Here is an 11,423-nt window from a genome sequence, read left to right on the forward strand (position 1 = left end):
GCCAATGTCAAGGCCAGCCATGTGACTGAACCATCTTGGATGTCCAGCCTAGACAGGCTTTCAAATGACTAAATCCCCAACCAAAATATGAATGCAACCATCACGTGTTCTGGCCCTTCCCAAATTCCTTATCTCCAAAACTGTGAACACAATTAAAATGATTGTTTTAAGCTGCTACGTAATGGGTAATTTGTTATGCAGTAATAGGATAACCAAAGAAAGGTCTAATTAGCATAACATCATCAAATATTCTCTGGGATGTCATCACTATCAAGTTATTCCCAGATTATATTATGATAGAAAGCAACAGAGTTGATGGGGCCCTGAGTCAAGAAATAAATATATACTTTTTTCACTGTCATATGAGAGTAAAATGATTTTGATTTTCTTTAATGATATAGATGGATAAATAAGTATTTGCTAGAGAAACAGTTTCATATAAGATACTAGTGGCTATGCTTGTTTATGCCAGTAAAGATACAACAGCTGGAAATGGAGAAGAAACCAGCAAAGATTTAGAAAAAGCAAGGGTAAGACAAAATCAAGTGAAAAGGCCCTAAACCAAGTGACAGAGTGTTTCACGAAAAAGAAGCTTACCTCTGGTGGGGAGTAATGAGATTACAGGATGAGGAGGAGTAGCTTTAATCATATTGGTGATGTTTGGTTTCATAACCTGAATAGTTTACAGTAGTAATCACTTTATTATTTGTTTTAGTATATAGTTTTACTTTCATATGTAATAAATACCTCACAATAAAAAACGAAAATAAGTTAAAAATTCATTGCCAAGAAAAAACATTGTGGCATGGGGGAAAAGGGAAACAATTATTTTGACAGGTTTCTATAGAAAATAATCCACCATGGAAGGCAATTATACTGTGAAATGAAGGAAGGAGAGACATACATTAACAGTTGAACTTGTCCCCAGCTCTAGAAGCTATGTTAATTTATATGCTACCCCAAGCTTATTACTTGTACTTAACCCAAGATAAATTAGTAATTTATGAAGTGTGCATTTGGCAAAAAGTTAAATATTCTGTTAGAAAAGCGTGATATGTTAAGCCTTATACAAATAACCAAATTTTCCAAAAATTTTTTTTTATGAAACTTGCTAAAAATGTGCAACAAAAGCTGCAACGTTAACAGAAGAACAACAATCAAAATGAAACCCTTCGGGTTTATTCATTTATTTTATAAATACACTAGAGGAAAAAACATAATTTCCTCTTAAAAATATAAAACTCATTTTGAAAAACTTTCCCCCTTAAGAAATAATAATTCATTAGGAACACATTTCCAAAGTTGTGTTTCCCTTTGTTTTAACATTAAAAACTCCATTTAAAAAAATCTTGTGCTTTAAAAACTGCTTTCCCAATGAGGGAATAGAGTAAACTTTCAGACAGAATTTCTGAGGCTGAGTCCATTTTAAACAATGACAGGAAGCAGTTCTTTTTCCTGACGCATAATTGGAGAAGGGTCATGGCAAGGAGTACGGAAGGGAGCACCAAAAGTAGACACCACGTGGCAAGCAGCTCAGCAATAAGATTTAATCTTTTATTACCAAAGATAAACAGCAAAATACCAGCAGCAGCAGAATTTCTCTCTATGTCTCTCTGTCTCTGTCTCTCTCTCTCTCACACACACACACACACACAAACACACACACTTCTTTCAACTGCAGCTTCTTGCAACTTTCTTGAAGAATATGATGTAATTGTCTTAGCAGTGGTTACATAATTGACCTCCACTAATGTTGGAGATTATTTTCTCAAGTCCTATTTGAATGTGTGTCAAGGGAATCATTTCAGAAGAAAGCAAGGAGGTTTCCTGCAGTTCCTGAAGGATGTATTGCTAGCCTCCAGCCACATGCAGGAGGTAGAATTATACTCACTCTTTGGGATAAGTTTCTATATTAAAACTGCTAGGGTGGAAGAGAGACATTCACTAATCCCTAGAGATATTATTTTTTTGGGGGGGTTAAATTTTTTTTAACATCTTTATTGGAGTATAATTACTTTACATTGTTGTGTTAGTTTCTGCTGTGTAACAAAGTGAATCAGCTATACGTATACTTATATTCCCATATCCCCTCCCTCTTGCATCTCCCTTCCACCCTCCCCATCCCACCCCTCTTAGAGATATCAACTTAAACCTGGTTTGTATATATCTGAATCTGTAAGAGCAGTTTACTGGATCCATTCAAAAACCTTATTGATTTAGTTATTTAAAATGTCAAGCTGATAATTTGACATCATTCTGGCAAAAAAATATATATATATACATTAAGGTTTTTTTTGTAATTTTTGAAGTCACATACACATTGACTATGAATGGTGATGACATGATATAAATATTTTTATTGAAGCAACCCATTTTGCCCACTGACATACATGCTTACAACTGGAAAACACCATTATCTAAGTTTCTCCTATCTTCTATTTAAATGATTCATTTCCTGTGGAGATTTAAAAATATATATTATGGGGTAAAATTATTTTTATTCATAAAAAAGGAATATTTTTATCTATGCTTCCATTATGGCAAGATTATTCATATCTCCTTTTAACTATTTATTATCATGTAGTCATCAATTTTCCAACTAAAACATCATCTTCTAAATTGATTACATTCCTTAGCATTCACATTTTTTTAGAGAAATAAAACATTACCATTATCACTTTCATCTAAGGTCTTGCCTTACATTACTAATTACTATATACAGCTGTGAAGCATCACGGACACCTATTCAGAAGCTTACAGCCTCAAAAGTTTAGTACAATTGCAGCTGAATATAAGCAAAACTTATACTCAACCAAACAAAAGTAAACGTGCAACTTGTTTTATCATTTTAAAAGTATGAATACCCTAGAAGGAAATACAGATAAATGTATTAATTCAGTCCTTATTTACAATTCTATAATGAGCATTTATCATGTAACTGTCTTCTGAAATATTAATATCTGTTAGTGAATTTCAATGAGCTTGACTTCTATAAATACACTTGGACAGATATAATTAAATATGTAACAATCATTTGTTTAATGTCTGCCTACTAGACTATAAGAGAAATGCTTGCCTTTATTACTCCTGAGCACTCAATGGTTAGTGTTGAATGACTGAATAAATAAATGATTGAATTATTATATATCATAATGTCTGGTTTAAGTCAAAATTTTTTACCTACTGATAAAATAGCATTCTATATCAAAAACTTATTTTTCAGAACAGAATGATAAACAACTTGAAGTCACATATTTGCTCTGACTCTTTCTGCCTCAGGTGATTCAGAATATGTTTATATAATTTTTAAGATTATCAACAAAATTTTAAAAAGATCATTTGGGGGAAACCAGAAGATATGAAGACACCCAAGACTAAACTCAATAAAGAGTCAGCTAAGTTCAGCATGAAAAATACAAGAGGAGGCAGTTCAAGGCTATACTCCTTATAGTACAAGCCAGTAAAGATACTTGAAAGAAATCACTGCCCCCAAATCACACTGAGTAGTAATCAACTATTCATCTATCTGTAATATCAGCCCTGCTCTACAAACTATAAATACATGCTAGTGTAAAATGTTTGTAACTATCCACACACAGTAAATATATGTATATATCTAAAAGAAATGGCTTTGGGTATTCAGTCTAGTCCTATTTCCTTCAACTCTCCTACATATATGTGAAAAAGACACTCCTTTCTTTATCATATGAGGACCATTCTCATACTCACTTAGTAAACGTACCCCTTAATAATGACATGATCTGCACAGTCTAGCAAAAGGGTGGAAGTGGAGAGGGAAGGAAATATCTATTGAGCTCCTACCATATACAATGTCTCATAATGGTTACTTTTATTTAAGTAACTCTGAAAGGAAAGCAACAGGTTTCATTGAAGCTCACTATGTAAGTAAGCTACTGGTAGCTTTTTCTATTCAAGTTCTTTATACTTTGCCCTAGTTTGAAAATAGTTTCATAGGTAGCAGGACCTATGATTTATATATAATCACACTGTGATTATATGCTTTATATGATTATAAAGCATATAATCACAGTGTTGATAAACACAAGCCCACTGGAAGGCAATGTCAGTGTCCACACAACTGGTCACCAATGCAGCAAGAATCAAGATGTGACCAGGGAATACTGATGACAATCCTAGGGTGATTCCTGAGAGCTAACTTAGCTTATACACAACAACAACAAAAGGTGAAAATGCTAGCCAAGTTAGGGTTGATTCTAAAGATAGATTTAAAAAAGACAACAATTTAAACTGTATGGCATAACAAAAAAGTATTTATAATAGCACATCACATGTTTTCTTTTTTAACAATGAATTCAGCTGCGTTTAGCTAGACTGAATGAACATACTAACAAAATTAAAACCTCTTCGTGGTATCTTAATAAAACTAAACTCATAAAAATACGTTTTGAAGTGGTTTGCTATAATTTAATAGATAACTGATACAGAAAACTGTACCCAAAAGATATAGTTATACCAATACTAAAAAGGGATTTTTAAAATGAGGTGAAAATATGCAAAAAATAAAGAAATAATACAATAAATTTTTAATGACCTGAAGAACTTCAGTTTTTCAGATGAAAAGACATTTCCTGGTGCCAAGCATTATTAACGAAAAGGAAGCACACTAAATATATCCCTTCTTTTTCTAATTTCAAAAATAAAGAAAAATCCTAAATTTGAGTTTCACAGAGAAAAACTTTCAATTCAAAAATCAACCCATCCAAGTACTATTCTCATTTGAAAGTAAATGAATGAAACTCTCAGGCACATAAGTACTTGTGGAAGTATAGAAAGCATACTCCTGGGCTTCCCTGGTAGCGCAGGGGTAAAGAATCTGCCTGCCAATGCAGGGGATACGGGTTCAAGCCCTGGTCCGGGAAGATCCCACATGCCACGGAGCAACTAAGCCCGTGTGCCACAACTACTGAGCCTGCACTCTAGAGCCTGCTAGCCACAACTACAGAAGCCCACGCGGCTACAGCCCGTGCTCCACAACAAGAGAAGCCACCACAATGAGAAGCCTGCACACCGCAGTGAAGAGTAGCCCCCGCTCACCGCAACTAGAGAAAGACCGTGCGCAGCAATGAAGACCCAGTGCAGCCAAAAATAAACAAACAAATAAATAAAATATTAAAAAAAAAAAAGAAAGTATACTCCTTACATACACTTTCTGGAAAAAAAAATCATAGATGTACCTAACTAAACCAAAACTAATCAAAATATTTTATGAATCATAAAAATATTTAATAAATATATTGTAGCATTGAATAATGACACCTTCATATTTACAGTTGCCTTTTAAAATATGAGGTTATTACTAGGTATCTAGTGAAATAACAATCATATGCACAAGACGATAGGTGGTCAAGGCTTTAGTATGTGAATGCTTTAGGTCCAAGGTATTAACTTCTGTAATAAGACAGACCAGATTGGGCCTTCTGAATATTTTCCATCAGAAAGGACATCTAACCTCCTGGTCCAGGAAAGAGGTATCACCTTTTTCTCCTCCCCTTTCCAATGAGCTGGGCTGTTAGAAATCTAAGACTGAAATATCCCTAGTTTTATAATCCACTGAGTGAAAATTCAATGTGAAACAAATATCAATTAGCTCACTGAAAGGTGAAGTATGTGAGTCCTCATTTTAGAGTAAATTGAAAAGCTTTACAAGGCACTGGAAGAAAAAGGATACTTACCAAGAAGTGAAGCCACTCAAGAGGGTGTATCTGCCTACACAAAGTAAGGATTTTCCATTGGTGGTTTATCTTCAGATGGAAGTCAGAGATTTTGGGTCACAAAAGACAGTCTAATAAAGTATCTTCTTAAATACAGGGTCTTGATGTTATATTACTCCAAATTATTTTATAACTGGGTTTAATTCAGAACTACTAAAAAAAAGATAATTTTATAATAATAAACTATGGTTTGGGAAGGTAGTTTATCTTCTGATATAATACTCGTCTGGTTTCCAGGAGGAAAAAAATAAAGTTCAATGTACTTATCTAATAATTAAAGTTAGTGTTTCACAAGATGTTTTCCCATATCATGTCAATAAGTATTCATCAGAAACATGTGATTCTTTGGGATTTTACATAGCTGTTAGTAAGCTAATACAAGCACAGAGTCTTCAAGGCCCTTGCATTTGCAACTCATTCGTGGAAAGCTCTTCAGAAAAGGGAAGGATATGTAGCATTTCCAAAATCTGTTTGACAAAGAATATTTTCTTGGAAAGATATTAAAATTTCTCAAATAGCATTCCATGGAACCCATGCTTAGAAATGCTGCCATATATATCTCAAGTATTATACGAACTCAAGCAATAGTTTCCACCATGATTTCAACACAGCAATAACATATAGTCCTAATCAAAAAGTATTGAACATTGTATCTGTTAGTTCAGTGATGTGCCCAAGTACCTGAGAAATGGCCCAGTTCAAAAATAATGGTTGAACAATTAACCAAAGAGAATACATACTAGTAAGTCTAATCCTAACCATCTTTAGTACTTAAATGAGGAATCATCTTCTATTTAATACTAAATTCATAGAGAATGAAGGCTCTTAAAAATACAATAAGAGTGTTGGGGCCAAGGGCAGGCCACCCTAAAATATGCCTCAATGGCATTTTTTTAAATTGAAGTATAGTTGATTTACAATGTTGTGTTAGTTTCTGGTGTACAGCAAAATAATTCAATTATATATTCTTTTTCATATTCTTTTCCATTATGGTTTATTACAGCATATTGAATATAGTTTCCTGTGCTACACAATAGGACTTTGTTGTTTATTTTATATATAGTAGTTTGTGTCTGCTAATCCCAAACTCCTAATTTATCCCTCCCACACCCACTTTCCCCTTTGGTAACTATAAGTTTATTTTCTATGCCTATGAAAATACTCTGTTTCTGTATGTAAATAAGTCTATTTGTGTCATATTTTAGATTCCACATGTAAGTGATATCATATGGTATTTGTCTTTGTCTGACTTACTTCACTTAATATGATAATCTCTAGGTCCATCCATGTTGCTTCAAATGGCATTATTTCATTCTTTTCTATGACTGAGTAATATTCCATTGTATATATATACCATATCTTCTTTATCCATTCATCTGTCGATGGACACTTAGGTTGCTTCCATGTCCTGGCTATTGTAAATAGTACTCTTATGAACATTGGGGTGCATGTCTTTTTGAATTATCATTTTCTCTAGATATATGCCCAGGAATGAGATCACTGGATCATATGGTAACTCTATTTTTAGTTTTTTAAGGAACTTCCATACTGTTCTCCATAGTGGCTGCACCAATTTACATTCCCACAAACAGTGTAGAAGGGTTCCCTTTTCTCCACACCCTCTCCAGCATTTGTTATCTGTAGACTTTTTAAATGCTGGCCATTCTAACCAGTGTGAGGTGGCACCACATTGTAGTTTTGATTTGCATTTCTCTAATAACTAGCGATGTTGAGCATCTTTATATGTGCCTGCTGGCCATCTGTATGTCTTCTTTGAAGAAATGTCTATTTAGGTCTTCTGCCCATTTTTTGATTGGGTTGTTTGTTTTTTTGTTATTGGTTGTATGAGCTGTTTGTATATTTTGAAAATTAAGCCCTGTCAGTCTCATCATTTGCAAATATTTTCTCCTAGTGTGTAGGTTGTCTTTTCATTTTATTTATAGTTTCCTTTGTTGTGCAAAAGATTATAAGCTTGATTAGGTCTCACTTGTTTATTTTTGGTTTTATTTCTATTGCCTTAGGAGACCTAAGAAAACATTGGTACAATTTATGTCAGAGAATGTTTTGCCTATGTTCTCTTCTAGGAGTTTTATGGTGTCATGTCTTATATTTAAGTCTTTAAACCATTTTGAGTTTATTTTTGGGTTTGGTGTGAAAGTGTGTTCTAACTTCATTGACTTACATGCACTGTCCAGCTTTCCCAACACCACTTGCTGAAGAGACTGTCTTTTCTCCCTCAGTGGCATATTGATTATTTTGAATTAAACTTACTTAAGAACCAGCTAATGCAAGAGGGACACTTTGATCCTCCTCTCTGTCTCCCTGAAAGCAGGAAACGAATCTCTGATGTGAAAGGTGCATGCTCTGTATTTGGAGTGGAAGGACACCCTTATCACCAGAGATAGGGAATTTGGACTGAGAAGACTATATAAACAAATTTTGTTACTTCTTTAATTTAGTACTCCAAGTCCAAATTCTGTTTAGATTCTGTACTAATTAAGCACCCATACCTAAGTTTCTTTGTCCTGTCAATTCCTCACCAATTCATTGTCGTTGTGGAAAAGTATAAAAGCTGCCAGCTTTGGCCACTTCTTAGGTCCCATTTCTATGAGACTTACATGTGCACAAATTTTTTTTTTCTTTTTCTCCTATTAATCTGCCTTATGTCAATGTTATTATTAGTCCAGCCACAAGAACTCAAGAGCGGGAAATTTCCCCTCTCCAACATTAACAACAATATACAATTTTTTAAAACTGATATCATACAAGGACACATTGGCTTCAAGGTCTCTGCATTTGCAATTCCCACTTCAGGGAAAGCTTTTCCTCCAGACAGCTACTTGGCCCACTCTTGAACTTTCTTCAGATCTTAAAAGTCACTTTGTTAGAGACCATCCCTGACACACCTTTGTAAAATAGCAACCACCCTCCCCACTCCCAGCCCTTCTTATACCCTTTACTCTGTTTTATGCTCTTAACACCATCCAACACATTGCTTGCTTCCTGTCACTTCTTCATGAGAACATAAATTTCAGAAAGTAAAGACAGTATTTTGTTCAGTTCTCTAATACTAGGGCATAGAGAATTGCCAGGCACATAGAAGACATTCAATATTCATCAAATGATAGATGAATAAATGAATATTTTAAATGTCTAATGGAGATGCAACATAGGTAGTTATTTTCTTTCCTTATGCCGTACATCAATTCTGTACTAAGAAATGAAAATGGGAGACCTCTTTTTCGAGCATAGCTTCATCGGTTTTATCATTAGTATACAAAAGGATACACACCCAGAAAAATGGGCAAAGAACATGAATGGCAATCCAGTATAGAAGAAATAAAAATTAACCCATAAATATGTAAAGAATATCAAATTTAAAAATAATCAAAGAAATATATATTCAAAGGAGAAAAAGAGCTCTTTACTTTTTACTTCAGGAAACATTTTTTTTGTTAAAATGCAGTTTGGGCAAGCCTGTGATGAAAGGAGCTCTCATATGCAACTGATGGCCATATAAACTTGTATAAAACACAGTTGGACAAAAATTTTTGATAAAAATTTCCCCTAGCTTTTGACCCAAAATGTATAGCTTTTGGCTCAGCATTGCCACACATTGAATTTTACTAGAAAAAATTTTACTAGATATACATAAATATTTATGACAAGAATTCCCATTGCATCAATATAATAGTAAAACATTGCAGTAAAAAATATAAAATTACTATTTAGTCACTATATTATAAAATATAATAGTAAGTATATTAGTAAAATAAAATATAATAGTAAATAGTAATATATAATAGCAAAATAGTAATAGTAAAACATATAAAACAAACAAAACAAAATGCAATAGTAAATGTTCACTAACAGGATATATTATTCTGCTGTGCTGCCATAACAAAATATCACAGACTGGGTGACTAAAACAACAGAACTTTTATACTCATGGTTCTGGAGGCTGGAAGTCTGAGAGCAAGGAGCTACCAGGGTTGATTTTTGGTGAGGCTTCTCTCCTTACCTTTCATGGTGCCTCCTTTTTTGGGTCCTCACATGGTCTTTCCTCTGTGGAGAGAGAGAGAGAATGAGCTCTGTCATCTCTTGCTTGTCTTATAAGCTCGTCAGTCCTACTGAATTAGGACCTCCACCCTTATAACATCATTTAACCTTAAATCCCTCCTTACAGGCCCTATCTCAAAACACAGTCACATTGGGGGTTAGGGCTTTAACATATGAATTTTGGGAGGATACAATTCAGTCCATAAGAGAATGACTAAATAAACCACTATACAATCACAATATGAACTATTATGCAGCTCTAAACAAGGACTTACATTTTCTAAGAAGACTTAGTAACCTAGTAAATTTTAACAATTATGACTAGTGAAAAAAATTCATTTAAAAAACATAATAATCTCAAGTTAGTTTAAAGAAACTCATAATATTTTTAAAAACCTAATGTAACATATATTTGAAAGAGCTCTATTAAATTGTTTCTTAATCAGTTGGAAAGGATTTTGCTTTACTTTATTTCATTGTCCTTAACGTGTGTGCAAATAGCTGCTAAAGAGCAAAGTACTGTTTAAGTTCTTTTGTAGCCTAAATTACATGAACAAAAATATTTTCAAAATTTAAAATAAATAATGGAAAAGATTTAAGTTGGCATGCTGTCAAACAATACAACAGAAAGAAATTTACATAGGTAAGCCTTTCAATACCTCCCTGCATTGTTCTGATATGAACCCAAGAGCTAGGAGCTTAACATATCAATAAATTCAAATAATATTTACATCAGAGAATTGACACTATAGTAAAACATGCTCTCCCTCATGGTTTTTTATCAAAGCATTTACTTCATTTACAACATCTAGATCAGAAAAGGGAAATGTACCAACATCCCTTTCACTTAGAAAATATATGAAGTTAATAAACGTCTCCGAAAGATTAACAGACAGCAATTCAGGTAACATAAGGAAGGCAATTCATCTGTCCCTAAAGGTTTCCAATTTTTTAATTTTATTATCTTTGCAGCCTTAGGGTCCCTGTCTTACATAATGAGAGTCTGAATGAATTGTAAACTAGGAATCCGCCATTTGTTAAATCAGGGCCCTGTCAAAAGTACCACATGAGGTACTTTTGTTTTTATAGTCAGCAGCCAGAGGCACAATGCCAAAGCCAGGTAGTTCTGTGTTCCCAACTCTTAGAGAGAAAGATGTATAGAGAAAACAGAAAAATCTACAGTAAGATTGGAGTACATAAAGCAATCTGTCAACAAAGTGAAAAGAGGAGAAAGAAAAAGTGTCCTCTAGTGTTTTGGATGAAATAAAGGAATATTCATTTTAAGAGCCAAGGCTAAAATTTTTAAACAAGCAACCCTATCTAAGTAATAATATGAAATATATGACATATATTTGCCTTAACAAAGTTAACAAAGTCAAATTTATAACAGATTCTATTTAAAGCCTAATTACTTAAATGTTAAAGTCACAAAGCAGCATACAGCTAACATTTTAAATACTTTTATTACTGTTACTGGCATTAGTCCAAATCATGTAATTAGCAGTAATTCTTAAATAAAACCAAACGTGCTTTTTTATTATGTTGTGCACAAATCACCACAAGTGTATGTTCATAAACATACACAAAGTAAGCTATTTTTTCTTGCTTAAC

General features: G+C 33.5%; 1 long non-coding RNA gene across 1 annotated transcript in view; it reads right to left on the reverse strand.

Moving 5' to 3' along the window:
• LOC130707638 (uncharacterized) overlaps positions 1–9,817 on the reverse strand; it is a 365,802-nt gene extending 355,985 nt beyond the window's left edge. Inside the window, exon 1 of the long non-coding RNA XR_009007617.1 lies at positions 9,775–9,817. This is a non-coding gene — a long non-coding RNA (uncharacterized LOC130707638). The remainder of the gene's footprint in view (positions 1–9,774) is intronic.
• Between the last annotated feature and the right edge of the window lie 1,606 nt (positions 9,818–11,423).

This window comes from Balaenoptera acutorostrata, chromosome 3, assembly GCF_949987535.1.
Source record: "Balaenoptera acutorostrata chromosome 3, mBalAcu1.1, whole genome shotgun sequence".
NCBI lineage: Eukaryota > Metazoa > Chordata > Mammalia > Artiodactyla > Balaenopteridae > Balaenoptera > Balaenoptera acutorostrata.